Here is an 18,599-nt window from a genome sequence, read left to right as displayed (position 1 = left end):
ATGCTTCAAATACCCTTTCAATTTCTCGCAACCAATTAAGAGTTACAGTCAGATCAGTACTTCCAGAGAACTCGGAGGGTTTGCAATCACGGAAGTTATTATAAGTACACCTTTTGGGTGGTTGCATGTAATGTTGTTGGAACATTTGCATTTGGTATGGATTCATCATCATGGGATTTTGGTAAGTAAAAGTGTTTTGCGGTGGCATATAGTATTGGTTAGGTATTTGATTCTGAAACTGGTTCTGGTGCACATTAGGTATCGTTTGGGATTGCGCGGTTGGGAATCCAGGTGGTGTATCATCATTTCCAGAATGCCTCGCTAATTCAAGCTCATTAATTTTGTCTTCAGCCTCTTTTAGCTTACTTTCTAACTGAAGGATGTAACTATTCTGATCATCATCAGACTCAACACCCTCTTCTGGTGCTCTGAATGTTCCGGGGTTGGATGGGCCAGTTGCGTTTCTATCAGCCATACCTGTGCTACAAAACAGCTCACACAAAAGCTTGGTGGATAACAGTTAGTTCAATCACAACTAACACAAGTATATCCTATTTTCACTTAGCCCCCCACTCCCACAAACATGTTTGACTTGCCTCAGGGTTTGGGAATAAAGTACGCGTACGCACTTGCTGCCAAACCATGCTCTGATACCAACTTGAAACACCGGCCATTTTTTTTATTTAAAACACACAGCGGACGACTTTATTTACAAACACAATATATGCCACGTCATTACATTAATCCGTGTAATTACGTTTAAGTTTACACAATGGTGTTACGTTATTACAAAACATTATTTATATAAAAGTCAACATCAGAGTTGGGTTGTCAAACATGTCTTCTGCATCAATACCCATCCCGACTAGCAGTACCTAAACCTGCAAAGGGGGAAACATGTGGGGGATTAGCGCACCGCTAAATAAATGGAATCTATCTAACAGATATAGCTTAAGCCACACACAAGCTATATACTAACAACAACACTTGCTAACTACCAACTAGCATACAATAAGACAATACGAGGATCGGCGGCTTGTACGAGCACACGACTCTCAGCTGATCGGGCCTGAGTCTACCGATAGTCCCTGCTACTCAATTCACAGTATAGTTATCCAGATGCAGGGGATGCATCGTTCACACTATACTCCACAATCAGTAGCCTATGGACCCAACCTCCCCTAGGCACGGTTGACCTCATACGGACTCTAACCTCTCCTAGGCACGGTTTCGAGTCCCCATTCTCCCTAGGCCCGACTGGTGCCATTCACATAGTGTACACATAATTCATATACAACATCAGGCAAACGATATTATTCTATCATGACAATTCCTACACTATGCATGGTAAAAGAGTCGACCACAGTAGCATGATATGCTACTTAAACTCTATCCGTAGATAGACCCACTCACCAATTACCAGCAACTGCTCAGTTATTATTTCTGAGCTTCCTCCTTGTCCTTATCTCCTGAGAATAGCAAAAACCAAGTTAGAATAGTGTTCCCATCAAGATTAGACACACTGACAGCGAATTATAGCAAATTAGTATATATAAAAAATGCGTCCGCTAAAATTTTCATGCTTAACACTTGTGCACTTTTAAAATTTACATCCTGAACACCAAAATATTAAAATTTACATCCTGAACACCAAAATATAAACGGGCAGCATAGCGGCTAGAAAAAGGCACTTTGGTAAAACATTCTGCCCTGGACACACAGTCGGTCGACTGACACTGACAGTCGGTCGACTGTCGACACAACCGGTCGACTGACCTTACCAGTCGGTCGATTCACTTGGTATTACATCAATCAGCCGAAGGTAAATCTCAGTCGGTCGGTTCACTCAACAATCGGTCGGTTCACCCTCAGTCGGCCGACTGTCGACCGACAGTCGGCCGACTGTGTTCATCTTCCTCAGAAACTGAACAAAGGCTACGGACTTCACGATGAAATCCTCAAATCTCGATCTAGAGCTCGTTTTAAACACCAAAATCGACCACAACTTGTTCACTACTTGTTATAGACTCAAAACCCACAATAATTTGACCTTAACAACACTTAAATCACTTGTTTTGACACAAATTCAAGCTTTTTACAAAACTCACACAAAACCATGAATTTAACAACGAATTGAACACAAAAACACATGTTACTTACCTTGATAGACTCATTAAACGATAACAAACACGATTCTAACACCAATTTGAGCTCAAGATCAATATTTAAGGATTAGGGTTTGGTTAGGTGGGAGGGATGAAGGTACGGTGTTTTAGTGAATTTTCTAGAAATGGGAAGAAAATACAGCACACTAGTCACATAATTGGGTTTAATTCCCACACTGCACAACACACGGGTATTTACCAGTTATCTGATATCTTTCGCACAAGATTAGGTAACCCAAACGAGGTCCAATTGAAATAAACAAACCTGTTGATAATGCTAAAAACGAACATATATTTCATAGCATAATCCCTCAAGAAAGACAAGCTTTTAGTTGCAATTGTTCTATTTACAAGTGATATTCGTTTAAATAATAAAAGGTGAAGACAAAAGACAGATTCGACGAATTGAAGACGCAAATGACCAAAAAGCTCAAAAGTACAAAGTACAATCTAAGTGGTTCAAATTATTGATGAGAAACGTCTAGAAATAACAAGAGTACAAGCCGCGAAACGCAAAGTACAAGATATTAAATTGTACGCAAGGACGTTCGAAAATCCGGAACTGGGACCAGAGTCAACTCTCAACGCTCGACGCAACGGACTAAAAATTACAAGTCAACTATGCACATGAATATAATATAATATATAATTAATTCTTAAAATTATATATATATTATATTATATATTAAAACCGTCGGCAAACAAGAAAATAAAATTATGTGAGCTGGATCAGAGGGCCATGCGATCGCATGGCCTGGAAGCACAATTTCCATGCGATTGCATGGGGCCAAAAGTCAGGCCAAGTGCTATAAATTGCAAAGTTTTCAGCCGAGTTTGGTACTCCATTTTCTATCCTCTCTATCTCTCTGATATATATATACATATATATATATATATATATATATATATATATATATATATATATATATATATATATATATATATATATATATATATATATATAATATTTTAATTTTAATTTTAATTTTAATAATAAGGGTATGTTAGCGAATGTTGTAAGGGTGTAAGTCGAAATTCTGTCCGTGTAACGCTACGCTATTTTTAATCATTGTAAGTTATGTTCAACCTTTTTAAATTAATGTCTCGTAGCTAAGTTATTATTATGCTTATTTAAGCCGAAGTAATCGTTATGTTGGGCTAAATATTAAAATTGGGTAATTGGGCTTTGTACCATAATTGGGGTTTGGACAAAAGAACGACACTTGTGGAAATTAGACTATGGACTATTAATGGGCTTTATATTTGTTTAATTAAATGATAGTTTGTTAATTTAATATAAAAATTTACAATTGGATGTACATATAAATAACCATATACACTCGATCGGACACGATGGGAGGGATATTTATAAGTACTAATAATTGTTCATTTAACCGGACACGGGAATGGATTAATAGTCTATGGACTTATTAAAACAGGGTTGAATTATATACAAGGAAAATTGGTGTAATTATAGTTTAAGTCCCCAATTAGTTGGAATATTTGACTTCGGATATAAGGATAATTTAACGAGGACACTCGCACTTTATATTTATGACTGATGGACTGTTATGGACAAAAACCAGACGGGCATATTGAATAATCCAGGATAAAGGACAATTAACCCATGGTAATAAACTAAAATCAACACGTCAAACATCATGATTACGAAAGTTTAAATAAGCATAATTCCTTTATTTCATATTTAATTGCACTTTTAATTATAGCACTTTTATTTACTTTCATTTTATTTAAATGCACTTTTAATTATCGTACTTTTTAATTATCGCAATTTTATTTATCGTCATTTTATTTATCGCATTTTTATTATCGTTATTTACTTTACGCTTAAAATTAAGTTATATTTATTTTTAATATTTTACATTAGGTTTTAACTACGACTTAAATTTTAAAATTGACAAACCGGTCATTAAACGGTAAAAACCCCTTTTTATAATAATAATACTACTTATATATATATATATATATATATATATATATATATATATATATATATATATATATATTTATTTATTTATTTATTTATTTATTTTTACAAATATAGTTTTTAAAAATATAGCGTTAAACTTGGCTAAGATCCCTGTGGAACGAACCGGACTTACTAAAAACTACACTACTGTATGATTAAGTACACTGCCTATAAGTGTTGTAGCAAGTTTTAGGTATATCCACTCTATAAATAAATAAATAACTTGTGTAAAAATGTATCGTATTTAATAGTATTTCGTAATAAATATATAACTATTTCGTATACACCTCTACGCACATCAAGTATTTTTGGTGCCGCTGCCGGGGATAAACAACGCCGAAAGTGAAACGCTATAAAAAAAAGATTTTTATTAAGTTTTAATTTCTTTTTGTAAAAATACGTTTTAAATATTAAAAATATAAAAATATTAAAACAAAAAAACAAAATATATATATATATATATATATATATATATATATATATATATATATATATATATATATATATATATATATATTTTAAGAGTTTGTTTAAAATATATAAATATATAAAGTATTTCTATTTTTTTTTTGTTTTTAAAGTATAAGTTTTTATTTATTTTATATAAATATTTTATAATTTAAAAAAAAAAGTAAAAAAGTAAAATAAAATAAAAATATACGTTGAACCTGTCAATTTTGAACCTGCATGTGAACTGAACCTGACCCTCATGCGATCGCATGAAGGTTCAGTTATAAATCCATGCGACCGCATGGTCGTGTCTGACAGGTCTGAACCTGAGCTGGTACGGATAGGGTTTGTGTTTAATTAATATTATTATTATTAATTAATTAGATTTAGGGTTAATTAAAATAATAATTAGTTTAATTTAGTTTTATTTTTTAGTTTTAGTTAGTTTTATTAAGTTTAATTAAATATATAAAACTAATACTTTTATAAAAATAATATAAAAATAATATTTTTATAAAAAAATTGTATATTTATAACTTTAGTTTTATTTTTATATTTTTGTATCTTTTTATTAGTTTAATTCGTAATTTGTATTTTTATCGTTCGTAATTAGTTTTAAACTTAGTTTTTGCCGTAGTTATTTTATATTTCTAGATTTTTAGGCTTTGCCGTAAAATCCCTTAAGTGCTTTTTCTTTAGATTAAGATTTAGGCGCTTTAGAATTTTACGACGTTACTCATCGCTTTAATATTTAATAGAATTTTAGTACTTTTTAAGTTATTGCCATTTTGGATATAGATTTCCTTTTAAGCTTTAATACCTTTAGGCGCAACTTTTTAGATTTAGTTTTTAGACTTTTAAGTTTCGACGTTTTTCTTTCTTATTTTTATTTTTCGACCTTTTATTTTTCGACGTTTTTCGACGCGCTCTTTTTCTTTCTTATTTCTCGACGCTCTAGTTTTTAGGACATAGAATTTTCTATTTCTTCTCTAAAATTTTAAAACGAAAAATTATTTTAAGTGGTTAAATTGATAGACATCCAAAATTTTCTGGTTCGTAGTAATAGTTGGATTTGTTAGTGGCGAGTTGTGGGCTTCCGATTTAAAGGGTCCTGGCTATCTGCTGCATCTATTGGCTATTCGAAACGTGGGCAAAATCAGAAAAGTCTATTAATTTGATAACTTATATAATTTTTATCTTTTATAACTAATAGGATATTCAGTGAATGCACCGAGCAAAACGTTCACCACCTTTCATACGTTCACCACATGTAACTCGATCAAGACATCTAGCCAATATTGTCGCCGTTGATTTTTCTTTAGAATCGTCATCTAGTCGACCAAGTACTCAAATTGAAATTTCCGATAATCCATTTTTTGAACCCGACCTCACAATTGAGAATCCGGAGGATATTCAGGGACAATTCAGAGATCCTGAACCATTAATCTTTCCTCCGGAACCACCAATCATTCAAACAGAGATTGTCGAGGAACAAACCATTAAATCAGAATCCTCTAGTGATTCAGATTCAACAAATTCAATCATGGAAAATCTGGAACCTCTAAGTATGGAAGACCGAATGAGAGCCACACGTACGGGCCAAGGTCACGCCATCATTAAGCCAGACATTAATGCGCCAGATTATGAAATCAAAGGAAAAATTCTACACATGGTAACTAATCAATGCCAATTTAGTGGTGCGCCGAAGGAATATCCAAACGAACATCTTCGAACCTTTAATAGGATATGTACTCTATTCAAATTCAGAGAAGTTGAGGATGAACAGATCTATCTCATGTTATTTCCCTGGACTTTAAAGGGAGAAGCCAAAGATTGGTTAGAATCGTTACCTGAAGGGGCGATTGACACATGGGATGTCTTAGTTGAAAAATTTCTTAAACAATTCTTTCCGGCATCTAAAAGCCGTGAGACTTTAAGGAGAAATTGTTACGTTCGCGCAAAATCCAAATGAAACATTATATGAGGCATGGACAAGATTTGGAAAGTTATTGAGAGGATGTCCGCAACATGGTTTAGACACTTATCAAATAGTAAAAATATTCTACCAAGGATGTGACATTGCTACACGAAAAGACACCGACATAATAGCTGGTGGTTCCATTATGAAGAAAACCACAACCGAAGCTCACAAAATCATTGATAACACTGCCTCCCATTCACATGAGTGGCACCAAGAAAAAGATATCTTTCGTTTATCTAAAGCGGCTAGAGCCGATTCTAGCCATGACTTTGATTCCATTTCTGCAAAAATAGATGCTTTCGAGAGACGAATGGAAAAGATGAATAAAGATATCCATGTAATACGAATCAATTGTGAGCAATGCGGTGGACCACACTTAATGAAATATTGTCACATTGAGCAAACCATGGAACAACGAGAGAATGTTTCCTACATGAACCAAAGGCCGGGAAATAATTATCATAATAATTATCACCCGCCAAAGGCCAAACTTCAATCGAAATCAAAACATTCTTTACAATCCAAATGGGCCAAACAACAACTCGTACAACCAACAAGGTCCGAATAACCAACCATCTCAAAACAACACTTTCAATCAATAAAGACCTAGCTTGTATAAACCACCACAACAAACCGAAGAGAAAAAGCCAAATCTGGAAGAAATGATGGCAAAGCTAATGGAATCTCAAACACAATTTATTACATCTTAAACCCAAACAAATGAGAGATTTGATCAGTCATTAAGAACTCAACAAGCTTCCATTTTGAATCTAGAAAAACACGTAGGTACTCTTGCTAGCATGATGAGTGAGAGAGAATAAGGAAAGCTACCGAGTAATACTAAAGTAAATCCTCGGAATGAGAATGTTAATATGGTGTCAACAAATTCTGAAAAACCAGCTCCAGAAGATGGGAAGGTTTTCGATGTGAGTAACAATGAAGAAGTTACACCACTACCACCACCACTACCCGAGTATGTAAAGCCTGTGGTGGCACCATACAGACCACCCATCCCGTTTCCAAGAAAAGAAGTTGAGTATGAGCAAGTAATAAGTAATAACGTTTGTGATACCTCTGGAAAGAAGAAGAAGAATAAGAAAGTACAAGAAACAAAAACCGTAAAAGTAAACCCGGTGAAGACATTTCCACCAAAACCTCCACCCAGGTTGGGTGATCCGGGTGAATTTATTGTTCCTTGTCTACTTAGTGATTGTGTCATGTATGATGCACTAGCAGATTTAGGTGCAAGTGTGAGTGTTATGCCTCTTTCATTATATAAGAGATTAGGAGTAGGTGAGTTAAGTTCAATGGAAATGAGTGTTCGACTCTTTGATCAAACCATTAAGCACCCAGTTGGAATTGCTGACGACCTACCCGTTTAAGTGGGTAATTTAACCTTTTTAGTCGAATTTATTGTCATTGACATAGAAGAGGACCCAAACATTCCTCTAATTTTAGGTCGACCATTCTTAGCATCTACCGGGGCGTTATTTGATGTAAGAGAGGGTAGAATGACACTTAGTGATGGTGAAAAATCGGTCACCTTTGTGATTCGAAAGTCTAAATCTCCACCAACCAAAACCGTTGAACCAACAAAAACGATTAGTAAGAACCATGTTGTTTTACCAACTCCAACGATAGTGCTTAGCAATAATAAAATGCCTAAGTGTGGGGAAAATGAAGTAACACCTAATGATGACTTGATAACAAAGAACCCCGTTGTTGGTACGAAATTAAATGATCCCGTTATTAACAGTTCAATGAAGAAACTTATTAAACGGATTTGCGATGCTAGAACCAAGGGGAACTTTAAGTTATGTAACCGGTTAGTATCCAATCTATCGCCTAAAGAAAAGGCAAAACTAGTTGAATTTGTGGATATTACATAGGAATCCGACCAGTGGCTTAAAGCAAAAGTCACAGATATGCAAGTTGATTATGGTCCAAGAGAAATTGACAATGAAGTTAAACACAATTTCGACACCACAGCTACCTAAGTTTGGGGAGATTCAAATGTTCTAAGAAATAATGTTGTCTAGGGTTAGTTGTTCTGTTCTCGTGTAGTTCTGAGAATGGAATTCGATTGGGCTTTTCCACTAGCAGACACTAAAGAACTGGTTTTCTTCCCCCATTCTGAATTTTTGTTTTGTAGGTTTTGTATGAAATTAATACGCTTTTTCAATTTAAGTTTTGTGTGAATTTAAAAACAAAATTTACTTTATTTCATTAAGTTTAAAAAAAATGATTTTTAAAATTTATCGTAAGTTGAAGACTAGGTCATGGAACCGAAATTGCTTTAACCGAGGGCGGGGCGAAAAATTTTGTTATCATTATTTTTAATTTTATTGATCTAAAGTATACCAAAAAAATTAAAAAACCCAAAAATCTTTGCTTTTAAAACAATCACTTTAACGACAAATTTTAAATTTTGTCGAGGGACGAACTAGGTAAACATACCGAAACTACCTAAAGTAAAAGGAAACAAAATTTTAAAAATTATTCATTTAAATTATTTAATAAATAAAGGTTTTATAAAAAAAATGAAAATATATATATATATATATATATATATATATATATATACATATACATATACACATATATATATATATATATATATATATATATATATATATATATATATATATATATATATATAAAAGTATGTATATATATGTTTGTAGTTATCTCATGTACAAAACAGGGTAAAACAGCGCACTTTTAAAGACTGACATTAAGTTCAGCAAAAGCTACTAATTTTGACGACAAGACGCAAAATATCAAATGTGATATAAAATAATATGTTTGCAAACTCGGTATTTTTAATCACTTTTCTACACTAATCACCCTCATGAATTTATAATTATAGTCTGATTTCATGCAAATGAGAGCATTGCATGATCTCAAGTGTGGGGAAGGGTTATAAATTCTCTCGGGTTTACACTTAGTTTAATTGCCAAATTTTGTGAAAATTTGAAAAATTTTCAACTAAATGAATTCAAAATTATGTTTATACATATTTATGAACGATAAAACTAGGTGTTAATGCCGAAATTATTGTTACCTCGGAGAGAACATAAATGGAGAAACAACCCAAAACGCTTGAATTCATTTAAAATGGAATAGAAGAGAATAAAAAGGCAAAGAAAAGAATAAATAAAAGCTAAGTGTGGGGAGAATTTACCAATTTCTTTAAAACACATATCACATATTTGGTACAGATTATTGCAGGTACTTTTGCTTTGGACTAAACTAATTAGTTTTACCCGATTTATTGTAATACCTTTGAAAGAATAGATGGATCTACACGATGAATCAATTCCATCATTAAAAGGAAGTAAAGTCTTCTGAAAAAGACACGCGCTTCTTGATTTAGGTCAGGAATTTGTCGTTCAGACCAGCTGTAGGTTGACGAATAATCTAGAAAAGTCATCTCTAAAATCAGCAGGAAATCCACAGACCTCAGCATCAAACAGGGTCGCCAAGTGGTCAGACTTATCCTAACCATGAGAGGATCTGTCTCGTAAAATGGAGAGAGTGCCGTGCAAATTAGCTTGATAAGACTAATGAATCAGACCCCCAGAAAGGATAATCTCCTTAAAGATTAAAAATCAGCTTTTAAGCCTGATATTACTCAATCCTTGAGATTGACTTTAAAGATTGAGAATTACAAACTCATGAAATTCAATGATATCTAAACTCGAGCTTGAACGAGAAAATATTTTGATCAAATTAAAACCGATTTGTTTTCTGAAAACCCATTTTCAATGCGTTCATTACCATTGAACGTAAAATCCTAAGAATTCACCTGGAATTCATTAGGTCACCTGAACCAAATCAACCGTAAGAACGGTGGTTGCATAGCATGGTCGAAGACAGGACCTTGTGCCAGACCGAAAAACTATAGGGTGATCTTTACTATTGCTCCTACAAAGGATAGTAATTGCATCCGGCACGATATAGACCATAATCAAAAGCATGTCACGAGACATTGCCTCAACAGTTTCTTGTTCAACGCTTTCCTTTACAACCGGACGGTAGTTTACCGAAAGGTAATATACGGAGCAAGTAAACTGGACGTGTTGCTTTTCCAATACAAGGTTAGCAAGTGGGTGACACAAAACCATAAGTTTTGAGCTAAAATTTTCAAATCTGAAACCCACAAAAACAATTTTGCAAACACCGGTAAAGGTTTATTCCGGAAAACTTATCTAGGGTAAAAGCAAGATTGAATTTTCAAAAGATCAATTGTTTTCATAAAGATCCAATTTCCTAAAGGATCTAAATTTTCATAGTCATGTGGGACTGTAAACCACAACGTTACTACCATTGTTTATACCGCCGTATAAAAATCACTGATGTACAAAGTGTGAAGAATAAAGAAGTGATTCTAGTATTTGTATTTCAAGACTATATTGCTTGAGGACAAGCAACGCTCAAGTGTGGAAATATTTGATAATGCTAAAAACGAACATATATTTCATAGCATTATCCCTCAAGAAAGACAAACTTTTAGTTGCAATTGTTCTATTTACAAGTGACATTCGTTTAAATAATAAAAGGTGAAGACAAAAGACAGATTCGACGAATTGAAGACGCAAATGACCAAAAAGCTCAAAAGTACAAAGTACAATCCAAGTGGTTCAAATTATTGATGAGAAACGTCTAGAAATTACAAGAGTACAAGCCGCGAAACGCAAAGTACAAGATATTAAATTGTACGCAAGGACGTTCGAAAATCCGGAACCGGGACCAGAGTCAACTCTCAACGCTCGACGCAACGGACTAAAAATTACAAGTCAACTATGCACATGAATATAATATAATATAATATATAATTAATTCTTAAAATTATATATATTATATTATATATTAAAACCGTCGGCAAACAAGAAAACAAAATTATGTGAGCTGGATCAGAGGGCCATGCGATCGCATGGCTTGGAAGCACAATTTCCATGCGATCGCATGGGGCCAAAAGTCAGGCCAAGTGCTATAAATTGCAAAGTTTTCAGCCGAGTTTGGTACTCCTTTTTCTATCCTCTCTATCTCTCTGATATATATATATATATATATATATATATATATATATATATATATATATATATATATATATATATATATATATATAATATTTTAATTTTAATTTTAATAATAAGGGTATGTTAGCGAATGTTGTAAGGGTGTAAGTCGAAATTCTGTCCGTGTAACGCTACGCTATTTTTAATCATTGTAAGTTATGTTCAACCTTTTTAAATTAATGTCTCGTAGCTAAGTTATTATTATGCTTATTTAAGCCGAAGTAATCGTGATGTTGGACTAAATATTAAAATTGGGTAATTGGGCTTTGTACCATAATTGGGGTTTGGACAAAAGAACGACACTTGTGGAAATTAGACTATGGGCTATTAATGGGCTTTATATTTGTTTAATTAAATGATAGTTTGTTAATTTAATATAAAGATTTACAATTGGACGTACCTATAAATAACCATATACACTCGATCGGACACGATGGGCGGGATATTTATAAGTACTAATAATTGTTCATTTAACCGGACACGGGAATGTATTAATAGTCTATGGACTTATTAAAACAGGGGTGAATTATATACAAGAAAAATTGGTGTAATTATAGTTTAAGTCCCCAATTAGTTGGAATATTTGACTTCGAATATAAGGATAATTTGACGAGGACACTCGCACTTTATATTTATGACTGATGGACTGTTACGGACAAAAACCAGACGGACATATTGAATAATCCAGGACAAAGGACAATTAACCCATGGTAATAAACTAAAATTAACACGTCAAACATCATGATTACAAAAGTTTAAATAAGCATAATTCCTTTATTTCATATTTAATTGCACTTTTAATTATGAAAAAATATCATGGTTGGTCCTGAAACTTTGCACTATAAATCAAGATGGGACCATAAGTTTAAATTGATCACGTTTGGTCCTATGTTTTTCAATAACATCACGTTTGGTCCCAGAAGTTAACGATGTTAGTGTTATTAAGCTAACTTTAGTCACATGATTTGCACACTATGGACATTTTTGTCTTTTTGATTGAACATTCTTTTAACCTAATTTATGTGTTTTATTATACAACTGCAGCAAACAAAATTCCATCGAACAAAAAAGCCAACACCAAGATCCACTTTCATTTAGGGTGACCAGCAGCAAACAAAAGACAAAAGCCAAAATTAAATGCAGAAGTTTATCAACACCAAGATCCACAAACATAAGCTAAATGATCATCGGAACTAAGGAAATCATCGTCGGAAACCTAGATCGAAAAACAACTGGGAACTAATGATTGTTCATCTTCACGGTTTCAGACTTGAATCTTGCACCAGAACTGTTGAACGAAAGATGAACTCGGATCTGGTCTTGAACGGCCGCCGGAGATTTGTTACGGCCGGAGTTTTAGGTCTCGCCGGAATGAAGGCCGGAGTTGCAGGTTTCTGACGAATTTTAATTGTTGGATATATAATGAAATTGATTTGGCATTTTGTTTTCTTTTTGATTGGAATTAGAATTTGGGAATTGAAAATTGAATGCAATTAACAAGATGAGAATGTTATAGTTTTTATTTTGGGTTTTGATTAGTTATTCAAGTGGATGGAAGTAGTTCGTTACTACATGCTCTGGTTAAAATAAAGTTTAACAACAAATTATCTAGTATATTTTTGGAAAATGAAGGTTTTCAACAAATTGGGAAATGCAGGTGGATGTGTGTGGGAAACGCAGGTGGATGTAAGGCAAATGGATTTTGTAAGGGATAAATGTCAGCAACGAATATTTTTTATTTAATTAACAACAAAGGGAACATTTTTTATATTTAAAACACATAAATTATGGTAAAAGAATGTTCAAATGAAAATACAAAAATGGCCATAGTGTGCAAATCTCCTGACTGAAGTTACCTTAGTGAAACTAACGCCGTTAACTTCTGGGACCAGACGTGATGTTATTGAAAAACATGGGACCAAACGTGATCAATTTAAACTTAAGGTCCCATCTTGATTTATGGTACAAAGTTTAGGGACCAACCATGATATTTTTTCTTTAATTATCGCACTTTTATTTACTGTTATTTTATTTAAATGCACTTTTAATTATCGTACTTTTTAATTATCGCAATTTTATTTATCGTCATTTTATTTATCGCATATTTAGTATCGTTATTTACTTTACGCTTAAAATTAAGTTATATTTATTTTTAATATTTTACATTAGGTTTTAACTGCGACTTAAATTTTAAAATCGACAAACCGGTCATTAAACGGTAAAAACCCCCTTTTTATAATAATAATACTATATATATATATATATATTTATATTTTTACAAATATAGTTTTTAAAAATATAGCGTTAAACTTGGCTAAGATCCCTGTAGAATGAACCGGACTTACTAAAAACTACACTACTGTACGATTAGGTACACTACCTATAAGTGTTGTAGCAAGGTTTAGGTATATCCACTCTATAAATAAATAAATAACTTGTGTAAAAAGGTATCGTATTTAATAGTATTTCGTAATAAATATATAATTATTTCGTATACACCTCTACGCACATCACCTGTTCTGGGACCCTTGTCACAAACTGGTCACAACACAATTATAATAAAACACTAATAAAATAATTAAAATAAAAGCACTTGAGACTAAGCACAAACCCTAAGGGCAAAATAGTCCACTTACAACTAGCCCGGGTTTCAGTCTGTTATAGTTCATGTCAAATATTGATCAACATGTCAAACCAGAGTCAAACAATACGTTTTAGGTCATGAATGATCATTTTCACAATTTTAGTTTATCTTCACGCACAAAATTCATGAACACGTAGCATACTTAGCACATTATCTCATAGTACAAAATTCAAGTAAATATGGAAAACTCCAGATCATAATTACACTTAAAATCAATTCCAAAAAGTCCAGCCAGGGACTCATACGACAATTAAAAATCAGGAATCAGAAGGGATACATTTGGGGTTTGCCAAGTCAGTTTCTGACTGCGCACTGATTTCATTTTGGCTATAACCGGAGTTAGGAACATGAAATTGATACAAGACCAGTGGCCATAGTTCAAGGAAAAATCAAAGTAACACATATCAAAAATCTAGCCGCTTTTTTTAGCCAATTGGTACAGTTTATTCGTGCAATTTGAACATTCAGTTTTCAGCTCAAATCAGAATTCACATAAAGTATGGCTCTATTATGCCCAATGCATAAGGTTTCAGAGATTGACATAAACTAAAAATAAGTCACATATCATGTTAAGTTTCATTTTCCCGAAGAATACATGCTCAAACAATTCACAAAATCCACAGAGTACAAAACCGTGTGTAATTTACAGATTCGATTCTCATTTAGTTAGTCACATTCGCATACGATTATCCGAAGATCTAGATACAATTAGCCTATGATATCTACATGAAAGATGAAGTAATTTTTGTCTAATTTTCAAATATGCAAAGCTTTAATCACAGAATTTAACACATTTTATCATACAAGGTTATCTTCATGCAAGTGCTGTATAAAACTACATTTACACTAATTCTAGGATATCTCAGGATATACATAAGCAAACGACATGATATCCTAGTCTAACTTGAGTGTTTTTAAATTATATTTCCAGTGGTATAAGTCTCACATGCCAATTCGTTTTCTATCAATACCATATTTCTGATCAAGCAACAAAAACACAACGATAATTCAAATCGACATAACTTAATCATACGGAAACGAAATCAAGAGAATCCAAAGCCTAAACTCAATAGTTTTTCGCAAGGAATCTGATTATAACATAATAATTAACATTTGAAAAACTTAATTTTTCTGATCAAACAAATACAAATTCATTTTTAAACCCTAGCGCATCAAACAATCAAAATAACGATTACAATTAACACGTACGCGTATAGACTTGAGAAATTGACAACATAACTATGAAAATTTATAAAAATAAGATTTTTAAGAATTAGGGATCATGTAAATATACCTTAGATCAACAATCAAAGCACACCAATACGTTGAGGATAACGCGAATTGCAACTTTTGTTCTTGAGGTTTAATCAAAAATTGAGTTTGAGAGTGTGTGTGTGTGTGTGTGTGTTGGGCGACGGCCAAGAGGGAGGGAGAAGGAGGGATCGACCAAAAAAAATAAATGGGGAATGATTTGTGCAGTTAGGGTATTACTAAGTATATATATATATATTAAGCCCTAATATAAATAAATGCACATAAGTCCCTCAACAATTAACAAAAATTAAAATATAAGGGGGAGGGGAGGGGGGTTCGGCCGAATGGGGCCCTCATGGGGTTCCCGGGCTCTCGTTTTGCAATCCCGTGTAATCGTGATCCGTTTTAAGTGCCGTTTAGTCGTACCGAAGGCCCGGAACGCTAACCCGATCGTCAAACGCAACCAATTGTCTAATTTATTAAAAACCCAATAAATTAAATATTTTAAAAAGTTAATAATTAATAAAATTAATTATTAAAATAAACTCGAGCGTTTCGTTGCTCAAAAAGCTTTTATCAAAATCGTATCGTTTTTATCGTATTTCATTATCCGAAATATTTATTTGAATTAATATCAACCCATATCAATTATTAAAAACCCTCCGAAGATCAAGTACGCATTTAATACACGTAAACGCATAAAAGTTAAATAATCGCCGTTAAATAAACTAACGGAAGGTTAACGAAAGTAACGGAAAAATCAGGGTTGTTACATTACCCACCTGTTATTGAAAATTTTGTCCCGAAATTTTAGTGATCGTCCGCTGAAGTGGTTTCCTCGGGAAACAATTGCGGATACTTCAGCCTCATCTGGTCTTCACGCTCCCACGTGAACTCTGGTCCTCTTCTCGCGTTCCACCGAACTTTAACGATAGGAATTCTGCTTTGCTTCAACTGTTTGACCTCACGGCCCAAGATTTCAACAGGTTCCTCAATGAAATGAAGTTTGTCATCGATACGTAGTTCCTCTAGAGGAATAATCAAATTATCATCGGCTAGGCACTTCTTTAGATTGGATACATGGAAAACGTCATGAATACCGCTGAGTGTTTGTGGCAGTTCCAATCTGTAAGCTACTAGTCCAACTCTTTCAGTTATCGCAAACAGTCCAACATATCTAGGACTCAGTTTACCTCATTTTCCAAATCGTACAATACCCTTCCAAGGTGATACCTTAAGCATAACCTTGTCACCAACTTGGAACTCTATGTCCTTCCGTCTAACATCGACGTAACTCTTTTGACGACTTCGAGCCGTTCTCAATCGTTCCTGAATTTGTAGAACTTTCTCAGTTGTCTCTTGAATAATCTCAGGACCTGTCAACTGACTATCTCCCAACTTGCTCCAACAAACAGGAGATCTACACTTCCTTCCATACAATGCCTCGAAAGGTGCAGCTTTAATACTCGCATGGTAGCTGTTATTGTATGAGAACTCATCTAGTGGTAAATACTTATCCCATCCATTTTCGAAATCAATGACACACGCTCTCAACATGTCCTCAAAAGTCTGAATAGTTCGTTCGCTCTGGCCATCCGTCTGGAGGTGATATGCTGTACTCATATCTAAACGGGTCCCCATTGCTTTCTGTAACGACTGCCAAAACCTGAAAGTAAATCTACGGTCACGGTCAGATATAATGGATATAGGCACTCCATGCCTAGAGACGACTTCCTTAATGTAGATCTGAGCCAACTTCTCCATTTTATCAGTTTCCCTTATCGGTAAAAAGTGTGCGGACTTAGTGAGATGATCCACGATAACCCAAATGGTATCGTGACCTCCCACCGTTCTCGGCAGTTTCGTGATGAAGTCCATGGAAATTCCTTCCCACTTCCATTGGGGAATCTCTGGTTGAGTTAATAATCCTGATGGCTTCTGATGCTCAGCCTTGACTTTAGTGCAAGTCAAGCACTTCCCGACATAAGTGGCAATGTCAGCTTTCAAGTTCGGCCACCAATAAAATGCCTTCAAATCTTGGTACATCTTATCTGATCCCGAATGAATTGAGTATCTCGACTTGTGTGCTTCCTCCAACACTAGTTCTCTTAATCCACCAAACTTTGGTACCCAAATTCGGTTAGCAAAGTACCGTGTTTCGTCCTCCTTGACATCATTCTTCTTATCCATCCCTTTGAGAAATTCAACATCAACATTCTCCTGTTTCATGGCTTCTTGTTATGCTTCGCGGATTTGTGATGTGAGATTCGTACGGACAACTATGTTAAGCGCTTTAACCCTAAGAGGTTTCTCTCGCTCCTTTCTGCTTAAGGCATCTGCCACAACATTCGCCTTGCCCGGATGGTATTGAAGTTCGCAGTTATAATCGTTAAGTAGTTCCATCCAACGTCGTTGTCTCATGTTGAGCTGCTTCAGATCAAATATGTGCTGCAAACTCTTATGGTCAGTGAAGATAGTGAACTTGGTTCCAAACAGGTAGTGTCTCCACATTTTAAGTGCAAAGACAACAGCTCCTAACTCAAGATCGTGCGTAGTGTAGGTCTGCTCGTAAATCTTTAACTGACGCGATCCATAAGCAATAACTTTGTTTCGTTGCATAAGCACGCAACCCATTCCTTGACGCGAGGCATCACAATAGACAACAAAATCTTCACTTCCCTCGGGGAGAGACAATACTGGTGCAGTTGTTAACTTCTCCTTCAACAACTGAAATGCAGTCTCTTGCGGTTCTGACCACTCAAACTTCTTGCCCTTATGAGTCAATGCGGTTAATGGTCAGGCGATCTTAGAGAATCCTTTAATGAATCTCCGGTAGTAACCAGCTAGACCCAAAAATTGCCTAATCTGCGTTGGCGTCTTTGGAGTTTCCCAATTCTTAACCGACTCAATCTTTGCTGGATCGACCTGTATTCCATTGGCCCCTACAACATGGCCAAGAAATTTTACCTCTGGTAACCAAAAGTCACACTTAGAGAACTTTGCATATAACTGCTCTTCTCTAAGCATAGTCAAT

Source organism: Rutidosis leptorrhynchoides, chromosome 8 (assembly GCF_046630445.1).
Source record: "Rutidosis leptorrhynchoides isolate AG116_Rl617_1_P2 chromosome 8, CSIRO_AGI_Rlap_v1, whole genome shotgun sequence".
Classification (NCBI taxonomy): domain Eukaryota; kingdom Viridiplantae; phylum Streptophyta; class Magnoliopsida; order Asterales; family Asteraceae; genus Rutidosis; species Rutidosis leptorrhynchoides.
The sequence above is the reverse complement of the archived record's forward strand: the minus strand, read 5'-3'. Positions refer to the sequence as shown.